At 38.1% G+C, this 17,537-nt stretch overlaps 1 pseudogene; it reads left to right on the top strand.

Annotated features, from left to right (window-relative positions):
* Positions 1-17,537, top strand: part of LOC112816456 (uncharacterized) — a 117,207-nt pseudogene that overhangs the window by 43,758 nt on the left and 55,912 nt on the right.

Below are 17,537 nucleotides of genomic sequence, written 5' to 3'. Positions count from 1 at the left end.
GAAATATGTAAGCTGAAACATTTCAATGTTAGCAGCCTCGAATTAGAAAAAACACTAGAGTGAGTTCTTCAGTCCAAAGGAAAATAATTCCAGATTGAAAACTGGAAATGCACGAAGGAAAGAGGGCACCAGAAAGGATAATGTATAGACAAATATGATGGAATATTATTTTATAAAGGTACCCTAGAAAAGTCTTACAAAGATTAAAATAATGTAAGATAAAAATGCATGACAACAGTAATATAAAAGTCAAAAAAGGTAAAAACAGGATTAAAAGTGTTTTAATGTTGTAGCTTGGGGGGGAGGTTATGAAAATAATAAGCTATATTAAGTAAAGGATTCACAGTCATTGGTGCAACTTCACAGAAATTTGTGAATCTAAAGAGATTATAGAACTCGGGCGCCTGGGTGGCTCAGATGGTTAAGCATCTGCCTTTGGCTCAGGTCATGATCCCAGAGTCCTGGGATCGAGTCCCGCATCGGGCTCCCTGCTCCTTGGGAGCCTGCTTCTCCCTCTGCCTCTCTCTCACTCTCTCTCTCTGTGTCTCTCATGAATAAATAAATAAAATCTTTAAAAAAAAAAAAGAGATTATAGAACTCAACAGGAGACCGAAGAAGGGAGTAGCAACAACTCTTTGAACAGAGAAGCGACCACTTACTAAAAGGTCTTTTCTGATTTGTATAGAGTATATTTGCTGGGGACGTTATTAACCTGTGAGCATTCTGTTCTCTCATTCATCTATTCTCCTCTGGACAAAATGACAAGACGAAAAAAATCACCTCAGCAAAAAAACAAGAGATAGTACCGTCAGCCAGGGACCTACTCAATACGGACCTTAGTACGATGTCGGACGTAGAGTTCGGAATCATGACTTTAAAGATACTAGCTGGGCTTGAAAGAAGCGTGGAAGTTATTAGAGAAACGCTTTCTGGAGAAATAAAAGAACTAAAATCTAACCAAGTCAAAATCAAAAAGGCTATTGATGAGGTGCAATCAAAAATGGGGGCACTAACTGCTAGGATAAATGAGGCAGAAGAGAGAATCAGCGATACAGAAGACCAAATGATGGAAAATAAAGAGGCTGAGAAAAAGAGAGAAAAACAACTACAGGATCACAAGGGCAGAATTCAAGAGATAAGCGATACGGTAAGATGAAACAACATTAGAATAATTGGGATCCCAGAAGAAGAAGAAAGAGAGAGGGGGGCAGAAGGTATATTGGAGCAAATAATAGCAGAGAACATCCCGAATGTAAGGAAGGAAACAGGCATCAAAATCCAGGAGGCACAGAGAACCCCTTTCAAAATCAATAAAAATAGGTCAACACCCCGACATCTAGTAGTAAAATTTGAGTCTCAGAGACAAAGAGAAAATCCTGAAAGCAGCTCGGGAGAAGAGATATGTAACCTACAATGGTAGAAACATTAGATTGGCAACAGACCTATCCACAGAGACCTGGCAGGCCAAGAAAGGACTGGCATGATATTTTCATAGCACTAAACGAAAAAAATATGCAGCCAAGAAGACTATATCCAGCTAGGCTGTCATTGAAAAAGAAGGAGAGATAAAAAGCTTCCAGGACAAAAAAAACTAAAGGAACTTGCAAACACGAAACCAGCCCTCCAAGAAATATTGAAAGGGGTCCTCTAAGCAAAGAGAGAGCCTAAAAGCAGCATAGATCAGAAAGGAACACAGACAATATACAGTAACAGTCACCTTACAGGCAATACAATGGCACTAAATTCATACCTTTCAATAGGTACCCTGAATGTAAATGGGCTAAATGACCCAATCAAAAGACAGAGGCTATCAGATTGGATAAAAAAACCAGACCCATTGATATGCTGTCTGCAAGAGACTCATTTTAGACCCAAAGACACCCCCAGATTGAAAGTGAGGGGGTGGAAAACCATTTACCATGCTAATGGACACCAAAAGAAAGCTGGGGTGGCAATCCTTCTATCAGACAAATTAGATTTTAAACCAAAGACTGTAATAAGAGATGAGGAAGGACACTATATCCTACTTAAAGGGTCTATCCAACAAGAAGATCTAACAATTGTAAATATCTATGCCCCGAACATGGGAGCAGCCAATTATATAAGGCAATTAATAACAAAAGCGAAGAAACACATTGACAACAATACAATAATAGTGGGGGACTTTAACACCCCCCTGACTGAAATGGACAGATCATCTCAGCAAAAGATCAACAAGGAAATAAAGGCTTTAAATGACACACTTGACCAAATGGACTTCACAGACATATTCAGAACATTCCATCCCAAAGCAATGGAATACACATTCTTCTCTAGTGCCCATGGAACATTCTCCAGAATTGATCACATCCTAGGTCACAAATCAGGTCTCAACCGGTACCAAAAGATTGAGATTATTCCCTGCATATTTTCAGACCACAATGCTTTGAAACTAGAACTCAATCACAAGAGGAAAGTCGGAAAGAACTCAAATACATGGAGGCTAAAGAGCATCCTACTAAGGAATGAATGGCTCAACCAGGAAATTAAAGAAGAATTTAAAAAAATTCATGGAAACCAATGAAAATGAAAACACAACTGTTCAAAATCTTTGGGATACAGCAAAGGCAGTCCTGAGAGGAAAGTATATAGCAATACAAGCCTTTCTCAAGAAACAAGAAAGGTCTCAAATACACAACCTAACCCTACACCTAAAGGAGCTGGAGAAACAACAGCAAAGAAATCCTAAACCCAGCAGGAGAAGAGAAATCATAAAGATCAGAGCAGAAATCAATGAACTAGAAACCAAAAGAACAGTAGAACAGATCAACGAAACTAGGAGATGGTTCTTTGAAAGAATTAACAGGATTGATAAACCCCTGGCCAGACTGATCAAAAAGAAAAGAGAAAGGACCCAAATCCACAAAATCATGAATGAAAGAGGAGAGATCACAACCAACACCAAAGAAATACAAACAATTCTAAGAACATATGATGAGCAACTCTATGCCAGCAAATTAGATAACCTGGAAGAAATGGGTGCATTCCTAGAGATGTATCAACTACCAAAATTGAACCAGGAAGAAATAGAAAACCTGAACAGACCTATAGCCACTAAGGAAATTGAAGCAGTCATCAAAAATCTCCCAAGAAACAAAAGCCCAGGGCCAGACGGCTTCCCAGGGGAATTCTATCAGACATTTAAAGAAGAATTAATACCCATTCTCCTGAAACTGTTCCAAAAAATAGAAATGGAAGGGAAACTTCGAAACTCATTTTATGAGGCCAGCATTACCTTGATCCCAAAACCAAAGACCCCATCAAAAAGGAGAATTACAGACCAATATCCTTGATGAACATGGATGCAAAAATTCTCACCAAAATACTAGCCAATAGGATCCAACAGTACATTAAAAGGATTATTCACCACGACCAAGTTGGATTTATCCCTGGGCTTCAAGGTTGGTTCAACATCTGCAAATCAATCAACGTGATACAATACATTAACAAAAGAAAGAACAAGAATCATATGATCCTCTCAATAGATGCAGAAAAAGCATTTGACAAAGTACAGCATCCTTTCTTGATCAAAACTCTTGAGAGTATAGGGAAAGAGGGTACATACCTCAACATCATAAAAGCCATCTATGAAAAACCTACAGTGAATATCATTCTCAATGGGGAAAGGCTGAGAGCTTTTCCCCTAAGGTCAGGAACGCGGCAGGGATGTCCACTCTCACCACTGCTATTCAACATAGTATTAGAAGCCCTAGCCACAGCAATCAGACAACAAAAAGAAATCAAAGGCATCCAAATCGGCAAAAAGGAAGTCAAACTCTCACTCTTTGCAGATGATATGATACTGTATATGGAAAACCCAAAAGACTCCACCCCAAAACTGCTAGAACTCATACAGGAATTCAGTCAAGTAGCAGGATATAAAATCAATGCACGGAAATCAGTGGCATTCCTATACACCAACAACAAGACAGAAGAGAGACAAATCAAGGAGTCGATCCCATTTCAATTGCACCCAAAGCCATAAGATACCTAGGAATAAATTTAACCAAAGAGGCAAAGGATCTGTACTCAGAAAACTGTAAAATACTCATGAAAGAAATTGAAGAAGACACAAAGAAATGGAAAAACGTTCCATGCTCATGGATTGGAAGAACAAACGTTGTGAAGATGTCAATGCTACCTAGAGCAATCTACACATTCAACGCAATCCCCATCAAAATATCATCCACTTTTTTCAAAGAAATGGAACAAAGAATCCTAAAATTTGTATAGAACCAGAAGAGACGCCGAATAGCCAGAGGAATATTGAAAAAGAAAAGCAAAGCTGGCGGCATCACAATTCCGGACTTCCAGCTCTATTACAAAGCTGTCATCATCAAGACAGCATGGTACTGGCACAAAAACAGACACATAGATCAATGGAACAGAATCGAGAGCCCACAAATGGACCCTCAACTCTATGGTCAACTCATCTTTGACAAAGCAGGAAAGAATGTCCAATGGCAAAAAGACAGTCTCTTCAACCAATGGTGTTGGGAAAATTGGACAGCCACATGCAGAAGAATGAAACTGGACCATTTCCTTACACCACACACAAAAATAGACTCCAAATGGTTGAAAGACCTAAACGTGAGACAGGAGTCCATCCAAATCCTAAAGGAGAACACAGGCAGCAACCTCTTCGACCTCAGCCGCAGCAACTTCTTCCTAGAAACATCGCCAAAGGCAGGGGAAGCAAGGGCAAAAATGAACTATTGGGATTTCATCAAGATAAAAAGCTTCTGCACAGCAAAAGAAACAGTCCACAAAACCAAAAGACAACCGACAGAATGGGAGAAAATATTTGCAAATGACATATCAGATAAAGGGCTAGTATCCAAAATCTATAAAGAACTTATCAAACTCAACACCCAAAGAACAAATAATCCAATCAAGAAATGGGCAGAAGACATGAACAGATATTTTTCCAAAGAAGACATCCAAATGGCCAACAGGCACATGAAAAAGTGCTCAACATCGCTCGGCATCAGGGAAATCCAAATCAAAACCTCCATGAGATACCACCTCACACCCGTCAGAATGGCTAAAATTAACAAGTCAGGAAACGACAGGTGCTGGCGGGGATGTGGAGAAAGGGGAACCCTCCTACACTGTTGGTGGGAATGCAAGCTGGTGCAACCACTCTGGAAAACAGTATGGAGGTTCCTCAAACAGTTGAAAATAGAGCTACCATACGATCCAGCAATTGCACTACTGGGTTTTACCACAAAGATAAAAATGTCGGGATCCGAACGGGTACGTGCACCCCAATGTTTATAGCAGCAATGTCCACAATAGCCAAACTGTGGAAAGAGCCAAGATGTCCATCGACAGATGAATGGATAAAGAAGAGGTGGTATATATACACAATGGAATATTATGCAGCCATCAAAAGGAATGAGATCTTGCCATTTGCAATGATGTGGATGGAACTGGAGAGTGTTATGCTGAGTGAAAGAAGTCAATCAGAGAAAGACATGTATCATATGACCTCACTGATATGAGGAATTCTTAATCTCAGGAAAGAAACTGAGTGTTGCTGGAGTGGTGGTGGGTGGGAGGGATGGGGTGGCTGGGTGATAGACATTGGGGAGGGTATGTGCTATGGTGAGTGCTGTGAATTGTGCAAGACTGTTGAATCACAGATCTGTACCTCTGAAACAAATAATGCAAGATATGTTAGGAAAAAAGAAAAAGAAGAAGATAGCAGGAGGGGAAGAATGAAGGGGAGTAAGTCGGAGGGGGAGACAAACCATGAGAGACGATGGACTCTGAAAAACAAACTGAGGGTTCTAGAGGGGAGGAGGGTGGGGCGATGGGTTAGCCTGGTGATGGGTATTGAGGGCACGTTCTGCGTGGAGCACTGGGTGTTATGCACAAACAACGAATCATGGAACACTACATCAAGAACTAATGATGTAATGTATGGTGATTAACATAACAATAAAATATTAAACAAAAAAGAAACTGCAGATCCCACCCCTCACGCACGAATATGTTCAGGTTTTTCTTCTACAAACAGTATCCGACAGCGTGATAACCCCACATATTTGTGTTTTTGTATAAAGATTCAGGAATTCCTTACATACCATGGATGTGAGACAGATGTCTCTTCTGGATTGTCCGCTCTGGGTTATCCACCCACTTCCTTCATAAGAGGGGAAACAGAGGTTGCTGCATTTTCCAGCAAGAGACAGGCTGCTTGCATCTTAGGAGTGGGGGCACCTCCATGGACCTGGATGCCAACCCAGCATATTCTGATGAGCACAGCGTCCATATTGATGAAGAGCGTCCATTTGTAACTTTTTTCCTTCTGTAAAACCTCTATGGAAAGTTAACTCTGAAGTGTAAATATTTGTTGAGTAATATTCAAGATATTGTGTTCTTTTGTGTATGAAGCTTTCTTGGGATAATAGGCCAATTTTGTTTCTTAACCCCCATCACTAGGAAGAGAAAATAATAGTTTTTTCTGAACTGTTCAAATTGTCTCCCTCTTTGGAAAATGCTTTATCCAGCAGGTGCTTGTCTTCTTTTTTCATCTCTGCTCAAATATTATGTCATCAGTCAGTCCTTCCCTAATCTTTTCACCTTTATTTATCCTCCCTCCTTCCATCTCCTCTCTCTGCATTACTGTTTATCACAATGCTTAAATCTACCTGATAGTAGAAATTCATTAGTCTGTTTATGATCACTTTCTACTCACCAAGATTAAAATAAATAGGGGCAGTGACTTGATAAGTTTGTTTCTGGATTCTGGGTTTTAGTACTCTGCTTGACACATAATAGGTGCTCTATAAATAAGGAGATCAATTTTGTTTCATTTCAAACTAGAACATCTTGGGTACTAAAGTAGGTAGTATCAATAATTATGCCAGGACAACTGGAATGAAATGAGAATTATGGTCTGCCTTTCTAGAAACATCAGCTGAGGTAGCAATGAAGGATTTTAAAAGAAAGGTGTGCTGACTGTGTGATCATAAGAACCTTGGACCATTGCACATAGAGTCCTGATACATTCATCATGCAATACCCTATGTTGATATGCTCCAATGGCACAGGAATCTCAGTGAGGACAGGGACTGTGTTTATCTACACCAACACTGTGTCCTTGGGAATTAGCATCATGCCAGCACATTGTAGGAACTCAATAAATATTTGTTGCCTGAAAAAAAAAAAAAGAAAGGTGTGCTGGTTAGGTTTGCATTTTAAATAGATTATTGTGACAAGAAATTTATACTTGTACAATAGGGAGCCTGGATTTAAAGCTTAGCAATTAATAATTTATTGCAGAATACAAGTCAAAAGATTATATCATTGTGTACTGGTTTTATTCCTTTTTATTGAATTGACATACAGTATTATTTTCAGGTGTACAAGATAGTGATTCAATATTTTTATGTGTTACAAAATAATCACCACCATAGCTCTAGCTGTCATCAGTCAGTATGCAGAGTTGTTAACAATACCTCTATGTTCCCTCTGCTGTACAGGTGTAGAATTTAGTGATTCATAACTTACATACATACATTCATCACTTACATACAACACCCAGTGCTCATCCCAAGTGTATACCTTAATCCCCATCACCCTTTATGATGTTGAAGTATGTTCCCTCTATCCCTACTTTGTTGAGGGTATTTATCAAGAATGGATGCTGTACTTTGTCAAATGCTTTCTCTGCATCTCTCGAAAGGATCATATGGTTCTTCTCCTTTCTTTTATTAATGTTATGTATCACACAGATTGATTTGCAAATATTGAGCCACAGTGCAACCCTGGAATAAATCCAACTTGATCATGATTCTTTTAATGTACTTTTGGATTCTATTTGCTAATATCTTGTTGAGGATTTTTGCATCCATGGTCATCAGGGATATTGGTCTGTAATTCTCCTTTTTGGTGGGGTCTTTGTCTAGTTTTGGAATCAAGGTAATGCTAGCCTCATAGGAGTTTGGAAGTTTTCCTTCCATTTGGACTTTTTGGAACAGTTGAGAAGAATAGGTAGTAACTCTTTAAATGTTTGGTAGAATTCCCCTGGGAAGCCATCTGGCCCTGGACTTTTGTTTGTTGGGAGATTTTTGATTACTGATTCAATTTCTCTCCTAGTTATGGGTCGGTTCATGTTTTCTATTTCTTCCTGTTTCAGTTTGGTAGTTTATCTACTTCTTTGAGATTGCCCAATTTGTTGGCATATAATTTTTCATAATACTCTCTTATAATTGTTTGTATTGCTGTGGTATTGGTTATGATCTCTCCTCTCTCATTCATGATTTTATTTATTTGGGTCCTTTCTCTTTTCTTTTTGCTAAGTCTGGTTAGGGGTTTATCAATTTTATTAATTCCTTCAAAGAACCAGCTCCTGGTTTCATTGATCTGTTCTACTGATCTTTGTTTGTTTCTGTATCATTTATTCCTGCTCTGGTATTTATTATTTCCCTTTTGCTGGTTTTAGTCTTCATTTGTTCTTTTTCTAGCTTCTTTAGGTGTAAAGTTGTGTATTTGAGATTTTTCTTGCTTCTTAAGGTAGCAAGAAATAAATTATAAGTTCTTTATGTCACTATATATTTCCCTCTTATGACCATTTCTTCTGCATCCCAAACGTTTTGGACTGTCATGTTTTCATTTTCATTTGTTTCCATGTATTTTCTTATTTCTTCTTTAATTTCCTGGTTAACCCATTCATTCTTTAGTAGGATATTCTTTAACATCCATGTATGTGTGGTCTTTCCAAACTCCTTTTGTTTTTAATCCATCTTGAGTTTCTTTTTTTGTGTATGATATAAGAAAGAGGTCCAGGGGTGCCTGGGTGGCTCAGTCAGTTAAGCATCCGGCTCCTGATTTCGGCTCAGGTCATGATCTCAGGGTCCTGAGTTCAAGCCCCACATCGGGCCCCACACTCAGTGGGGTGTCTGCTTGAGGATTATCTCTCCTCCTCGCCTTCTGCCCCTTCCCCTGCTTGTGCACGCTCTCTCTCAAATAAATGAAATCTTAAAAAAAAAAAAGAGGTCCAGTTTCATTCTTTAGAACATTGCTGTCCAGTTTTCCCAACACCTTTTATTGAAGAGACTTTTTCCCATTGTATATTCTTACTCCTTTGTAGTAGATTAATTGACCATATAAGTGTGGGTTTGTTTCTGGTCTCTCTCCTGCTCCATTGAGTTCTGTGTCTGTTTTTGCGCTTGTACCATACTGTTTTGATTATTACAGCATTGTAGTATATCTTGAAATCTGGGATTGAGATACCTCCAGTTTTGTTCCTCTTTCTCAAGATTGCTTTGACTATTCAATGGCTTTTGTGTTTCTACGCATTTTAAGACTGTTTGTTCTAGTTCAGTAAAAAGTGCTATTGGTATTTTGATAGGGATTGTGTTAGATCTACAGATTGCTTTGGGTAGTATGGACATTTTAATGATATTAATTCTTCAAATCTATGAGCATAATTTATCTTTCCATTTGTTTTTGTCATCTTATTTCTTTCACCAATAGTTTCATCACGTAGTTTTCATCATATAGGTCTTTCAACTCTTTGCTTTCATATCTTGGCACTTGTAAGTAGTGCTAAAACAAACATAGGCAAATATCTTTTTTAATTAGAATTTTCATTTTCTTTGGGTAAATACCCAGTAGCAGAATACTGGATCGTATGGAAATTCTATTTTTTAAGTTTTATGAGGAACCTCCATACTGTTTTCCACAATGGCTGCACCAGTTTGTATTCCCACCAATAGTGCACAAGGGTTCCTTTTTCTCCACAACCTCACCAACACGTGTTGTTGATTTTAGCCATTCTGACAGGTGAGGTGATATCTCATTGTACTTTTGATTCACATTTCCTTGATGATAAGTGATGATGAACATCTTTTCATGTGTCTGTTGGCCATCTGTATGTCTTACTTGGAGAAATATCTGTTCATGTCTTCTGCCTGTTTTTTTTTTCTTTTTTTAATTTTATTTTATTATGTTACGTTAGTCACCATACATCATTAGTTTTTTTTTTTTAAGATTTTTATTTATTTACTTGAGAGAGAGAATGAGAGAAAACATGAGAGGGGGGAGGGTCAGAGGGAGAAGCAGACTCCCTGCTGAGCAGGGAGCCCAATGAGGGACTCAATTCCGGGACTCCAGGATCATGACCTGAGCCAAAGGCAGTTGCTTAACCAACTGAGCCACCCAGGCGCCCCACATCATTAGTTTTTGATGTAGTGATCCACTGCCCGTGTTTTAAGTAGATTATTTGCTTTTGGGGTGTTGAGTTTTATAAGTTCTTTATATATTTTGGGTACTAAACCTTAATTGGATATGTCATTTGCAAACATTTCTCCCATTTCATAGGTTACCTTTTAGTTTCGTTGATTGTTTCCTTTGCTGTGCAGAAGTTTTTATTTTGATGTACTTCTAATAGCTTATTTTTGCTTTTGTTTCCCTTGCCTCAGGATACATACTGAGAAAAAAGTTGCGCTGATTTCAGAGGGGTTACTGCCTGTGTTCTCTTCTAGGATTTTGATGATTTGAGGTCTCACATTTAGGTCTTTCATCCATTTTGAATTTATTTTTGTGTATGGTGTAAGAAAGTGACCCAGTCTTTCTTTTGCATATTGCTGTCCAACACCGTTTGTTGAAGAGGCTGTCCTTTTCCCACTGGACTTTCTTTCCTGCTTTGTCGAAGATTAACTGACCATACAGTTGTGGGGTTTTTTCTAGATTCTCTATTGTGTTCCATTGATCTGTGTGTCTGTTTTTGTGCCAGTATCATAGTGTTTTGATTGCTACAGCTTTGTAGTATATCTTGAAATCTGGGATTGTGACACCTCCAGTCTTGTTCTTTCTTAAGATTGCTTTGGCTATTTGGGTTTGTGTGTGTGTGTGTGTGTGTGTGTGTGTGTTTCTATACAATTTTAGTATTTGTTCTAGCTCTTTGAAAAATATTGTTTTTTGATAGGGATGGCATTAAATCTGTAGATTTCCATGGGTAGTATGGACATTTTAACAGTATTTATTCTCCCAATCCATGAGCATGAAATGTCTTTCCATTTGTTTGTGTCATCTTCAATTATTTTCATCAGTGTCTTAGAGTTTTTGGAGACATTCACCTCCTTGGTTAAGTTTATCCTAGGTATTTTATTGTTTTTGGTGCATTTGTCAATGGGATTGTTTTCTTAATTTCTCTTTCTGCTGTTTTATTATTAGTGTATAGAAATGCACTGATTTCTGTGTATTGATTTTTGTATCCTGCAATCTTAATGAATTCATTTATCAGTTCTAGTAGTATAATGGTTGGAGCCTTTAGGGTTTTCTATATATAGTATCCTGTCATCTGCAAATAGTGAAAGTTTTACTTCTTCCTTGCCAATTTGGATGCTCTTTCTTTTCTTTCATTCTTCCTTTCTGATTGCTTTGGCTAAGATTCCCAGTACTATGTTGAATAAAAATGGTAAGATTGGACATCCTTGCCTTGTTCCTGTTCTTAGTACAAAAGCTCTCAGTTTCTCACCATTGAGTATGATGTGTGTTTTTCATATACGCCTTTATTGTGTTGAGGTATAGTCTGTTTTACTCTGTCAGATGCCTTTTCTGCATCTGCTGAGATCATATAGTTTTTACCCTTTCTTGTTAATGTGATGTATCACATTGATTTGTGAATATTGAGCCACATTTGCATCCCTGGAATAAATCCCACTTGATTGTAGTGAATGATTTTTTTAATGTATTGTTGAATTTGGTTTGCTAATATTTTGTTAAGGATTTTTTGCTTCTATGTTCATCAGAACTACTGGTCTGTAGTTTCCCTTTTTTTTTGGCATGTCTTTATCCGATTTTGGTATCAGGGCAATGTTGGCCTCATAATGAATTTGGAAGCTTCCCTTCCTCTCCTGTTTTTTGGGCTAGTTTGAGAAGAGGTATTAACTCTTCTTTAAATAATTCACCCTTAAAGCCCTGGTTCCAGACTTTTGTTAGTTGGGAGTTTTTTGATTACTGATTCAATTTTGTTACTAGTAGTAAATCTATTCAAATTTTCTATTTCTTCCTGATTCAACTTTGGAAGGTTATATGTTTCTAGGAATTTATCTATTTCCTCTACGTTGTCCAATTTGTTGGCATATAATTTTTCGTAATATTCTCTTATCCTTTATATTTCTGTATTGGCGGTTGTTATTTCTTCTCCTTTGTTTCTGATTTTATTTGAGTTTTCTCCCCTTTCTGTGGGGGGGGGGACTGTTTCCTCATTCTAAAAAATTAATTTTTTTAAAATTTCCAGTATGATTAACATTGTTATATTAGTTTCATATGTTCAATAAATGATCAACAATTGTATACGTTACTCAGTGCTCATCATGGCAAGTGTATTGTTTTTTAAGATTTTATTTTTAAGTAATCTCTACACCCAACATGGGGCTAGAACTCACAACCCCAAGACCAAGAGTCACATGCTCCACTGACTGAGCCAGCCAGGTGCCCCATGATAAATGTATTCTTAATCCCCTTCACCTATTTTACCCATCTTCCCACTCATCTCCCCTTTGGCAAATCAAAACCACAATGAGATACCACCTTACACCTGTCAGAATTAAAATTAAAAAATAAAAAATAAAAAGTGTTGGCCTGAATGTGGGGGCAGGGGGGAAGGAACCCTCATGCACTGTTGGCGGGATTGCAAACGGGTGACACCACTGTGGAAAACAGTATGAAGGTTCGTCAAAAAATAAAAATAGAATTTCCATATGAAACCAGTAATTCCACTGCTGGATATTTACCCAAAGAAAATGAAAACTGTGATTCAGAAAGATATAGGCATCCTTATGTTTATTGCAGCCTTATTTACAATAGCCATGATATGGAAGCAACCCAACTCTCCATAAATAAATAGGTAAAGTTCGTTCTCTTTCTCTCTCCCTCTCTGGTACAGGGTGGGTCTAGCTAAATTTTATCAATTTTGTTGATCTTTCAAACAACCAACCCCTGGTTTCATTAATCTTTTCTGTTGTGTTTTTATTTATTTATTTTATTTATTTCTGCTCTAATGTCAATTTCCTTCCTTCTACTCTCTTGAGTTTTGTTTTTCTTTTTCTATCTTCCTTAGGTGTAAGGTTAGGTTGTTTATTTGAGATTTTTCCTGTTTCTTGACATAGGCCTGTGTTGCTATAATCTTCCCTCTTAGAACAATTTTTGCCTCATCCCAAAGATTTTAAACTACTGTGTTTTTGTCTCCATTTGTTTCCATGTACTTTTTGATTCCCTCTTTGATTTCTTGGTTGATCCATTCATTGTTTAGTACTATGTTGTTTATCCTCTATGTGTTTGTGTTCTTTTCAGATTTTTTTCTTGTAATTGAGTTCTAGTTTCAGACTGTTGTGGTTGGAAAAGATGCATGATAGGATTCAAGCTTTTTGAATTTGTTGAGATTTGTTTTATGGCTTAACATGTTATCTAAACTGAGAATGTTCCATGTGCAGTTGAAAAGAATGTGTATTTCACTATCTTTGGATGGAATTTTCTAAATATATCTATTAAGTCCATCTGGTTAAATGTGCCATTTCAAAGTCATTGTTTCTTTGATGATTATCTGTCTGGATGATCTATCCTTTGATCTAACTGGAGTGTTAAAGTCCCCAACTATTATTGTGCTACTATCAATTTCTTTTTTTAATGTTTGTTAATAGTTGCTTAATGTCTTTAGATACACCCATGTTGGGTGCGCAAATATTTACAATTGTTATATCTTCTTGTTACATTACTGCCTTTATCATTACGTAGTGCCTCTCTTGCTCCAGTCTCTCTTTTAAAGTCTATTTTGTCTGATATGAGTATTACTACTCCAGCTTTCTTTTCACTCCCATTTGTATGGTGTATAATTTTTCATCTCTTTACTTTGAATTTGCATGTATCTTTAGGTATGAAGTAGGTCTCTTGTAGGTAGCATATAGATGGGTCTTGCTTTTCTTGTTGTTCGTTGAGTTACCCTATGTCTTGGTTGGAGGACTTAGTCCATTTACATTTAAAGTAATTATTGATAGGTATGTACTCATTGCCATTTTGTTACTTGTTTTAGAGTTTTTATAGTTCTTCTCCATACCTTTCTTCTCTTGCTCTCCTCCCTGTGGTTTGATGGCCTTTTTAGTGTTATGCTTGGATTACTTTCTCTTTATTTTTGTGTATTTATTATAGGTTTTGATTTGTGGTTACCCTTACCCTTCATATACAACATCTTACGCATGTAGCAGTCTCTATTAAGTTGATGGTTGCTTTGCTTAAGTCTGAACCCTTTTTGGAATCCTGGGTGGCTCATTCGGTTAAGCATCTGCCTTTGGCTCAGATCATGATCCCAGAGTCCTGGGATCGAGTCCTGCATCAGGCTCCTTGCTCAGTGGGGGAACCTGCTTCTCCCTCTGCTTGCTGCTCCCCCTTATTGTGCATTCTCTCTCTCTTTCTCTGAAGTTTGAACCCTTTCTAAAAGCACTTAGTTTTTACTCATCCCCCATTTTATGTATATGATGTCTTATTTTGCATCCTTTTATGAATCCTTTGATTTTTTTATAGACATAATTGACTTTACTGTTTTTGTGCTTTAACCTCTGTACTGGTTTTATAATTGATTAATCTACTTTTTTTTATGTGTTTGCATTTACCAGTGAATTTTTTTTCCTTTCCCTAATTTTCTTACTTCTGATTGTGGCCTGTCTTTCCACTCAAAGAATACCCATTAACATTTCTTGTAAGGCTGCTTTAGTGGTGATGAACTCTTTCATCTTTTGTTTGTCTAGGAAACTCTTTCTCTCTCCTATTCTGAATGAAAACCTTGCTGGGTAGAGTATTCTTGATTGTGAGTGTTTTCCTTTCAGCACTTTGAATATATCATGCCACTCTCTTCTGGCAGGCAAAGTTTCTGCTGAAAAATCAGTTGATAGCTTTATGGGCTTTCCCTTGTATGTAACTGTTTCTTTTCTCTGGATGCCTTTACAATTCTCTTTTTATCATTACCTTTTGCCATTTTAATTACTGTCTTGGTGTGGACCTCCTTGGGTTGACTTTGTTGGGTGCTCTCTGTGCCTCCTGGCTCTGGATCTCTGTTACCTTCCCCAGATTAGGGAAGTTTTTAGCTATTACTACTTCAAATACATTTTCTGTCCCTTTTCCCTCTCTCCTCTCCTTCTGGGATCCTATAATGTGAGTGTTGTTTCATTTGGTGATGTTGTTGAGTTCTCTTCATCTATTCTCGTTTTTTATTCCTTTTCATTTTTGCTGTTCAGCTTGGTTACTTGACATTACCCTGTCTTCCAAGTCACTGATCCCTTTTTCTGCCTCTTCTAATCTGTTGGTTCCTTCTAGTTATTGAATTTTTCATCTTTGACTAGTCCCTTTTCATATTTTTTATCTCTCTGTGAAGACCTCACTGATATCCTCTACTCTTTTCTCAAGCCCAGTAAGTATCTTTATGACCATTACTTTGAATTCTTATCAGGCATATTGCTTATCTCTGTTTCATTTAGCTCTTTTTCTGTGGTTTTTGTCCTTTTCTTTCATTCAGGACATATTCCTCTGTCTCCTTATTTTGTCCAGCTCTCTATGTTTGTTTCTATGTAGTAAGTAAGTTAGCTCTGTCTCCTGATTAGGAAAGCAGTGCCCTTCTGAGGAAGAGATCCTATGGTCACCAGACCAGGTAATTCAGGGGTGCCTTCTATGTGGTTCCAATGTGCCCTACAGTTGTGACTGAGCCTCATTTGCTCTCAGTCTAATCAGCTGCAATGGTCCACTTTGCATGTTGGGAGCATCCCAGGCAGGGCTTGGTCCCTGTGCTCTTAAGAGGATAGTCTGGTCTGGGGCAGGTTTGTGGTTGGGGGATATCAGCAAACAGACCAGATGGCTGCCCTCAGCCCATTTGCCAGGACCATAGTCACACTGATCGGCAGTGCACTCTCTCTATATTGCCAGCTATAAAGTTTGGCTTCTGAGACTTTAGGCACACTGGTGTGTGGGGTTATCTTCTCTCCCCAGAGCAGTAGTCACTTTGCAGTGGTGCTGGTCCCTTCTGGGGCTGCTTGGAGGGTGTGTTGGGCAGTAGCTGCTTTGGAAGGATTCCTGCTGAGTGGAGCAGATTAGTTGGGGGTAGATCCTCAGGAGAACTCAGGAATGGGACGGGTGATGCCAGCAAGGTAGGTAGAGAGTGTTCCTACTGGTTTCTGAAAGTTTCCTTCTATCTAGGATGTGGGTATTGTGCAGGAGGAGGGAGAGAAATGGTATCCACTAGCTATTATTATTATTATTATTATTATTATTATTATTATTATTACTGGTGAAGTCTCCTAAAGATCCCTGGCCCTCCAGGGCACATTCTGAGATTGATAAATAAATCTTCATGTCACCCCAGGTACTTTTCAAACTGCTGCTTCTATGCTCTAGCTCTAGCTCAGCAGGGTTGTTATGCTCTATCTTTAAGAGTGGGAACTCAGTTTTCTATTGCCTCTGGTTTTCCCAGAGCTGAGCATGCTCATTTTAAAAGTTTCTGGAATTAAGCTCTACTGATTGTAAAAAGTCAGGGAGTTAAGCCCCACTGGTTTTCAAAGCCAAGTGTCATGGGGATTCATCTTCCTAGTGAGGTCTCCCATGTCCAGGGTGTCTGGTGTGGGATCTGTTTTTCTCACTTCTCTGTGCTTGTGGGGTCCCTCCTGTTTGCGATTAGTCTCACTGGGGGGTTGGTTCCCAACTGCATCTCTGCCCTTCCTACCATTTTTGATGTGGCCTCCTCTCTATTACTAACTGTGGAGAGTCTGCTCTGTCAGTTTTTGGGTCATTTTCTCGGTTATTTGCACTGATGTGGCTGATATCTCTGTGTATCTGTGGGATGCAGTGAGCTAAGGATCTTCTTACTCTGCCATCTTCCCAACATCCCCAATTATTATTATTATATTTGCCTTTTGATCAAATCTGATAGCTTTCAGGTTACTTCACTTTTTAAAAATCTTAGTTCTCTCCTCTAACTAAATTATTTCTCTATTCTTATTCTTCAAGCCATTTATTCTTTCTTTCATCTGGTCTGCCTTGTTGCCAATGCTCTTTATTGCATTATTCATCTCATTCACTGATTTAATCAGTCCAGAATTTATTTGGTTCTTTTTTACAATTTCAATCCATTTGATAAAGAACTTCTGTTCATTAATTTTGTTACTGAATTCACTGAATTGTCTTTCTGAGATTTCCTGTAGCTTGTTCAATTTCTTTATAACAACCTATTTTAATTCTGTATGAGTTCTATCACAATATTCCATGCCTTTGTGTTTGGTTGCTGGAGAATTGTCATTTTCTTTTTTAATGTGTTTTTAATATTCCAGTATAACTAACATACAATGTTAGTGTCAGGTGTACAATATAGTGATTCAACACTTCTATGCATTACTCAGTGCTCGTGATGATAAGTGTACTCCTAATCCTCTTCACCAATTTCCCCCATGCCCTTACCTACCTCCCCTCTGGTAACCATCAGTTTGTTCTTTTGTTCTCTGTAA

This window comes from Callorhinus ursinus, unplaced genomic scaffold (assembly GCF_003265705.2).
Source record: "Callorhinus ursinus isolate GAN/ISIS: 27379988/994484 unplaced genomic scaffold, GSC_fseal_2.0 scaffold107, whole genome shotgun sequence".
Lineage (NCBI taxonomy): Eukaryota > Metazoa > Chordata > Mammalia > Carnivora > Otariidae > Callorhinus > Callorhinus ursinus.
This window is presented reverse-complemented; position numbering and strand designations above follow the sequence as displayed.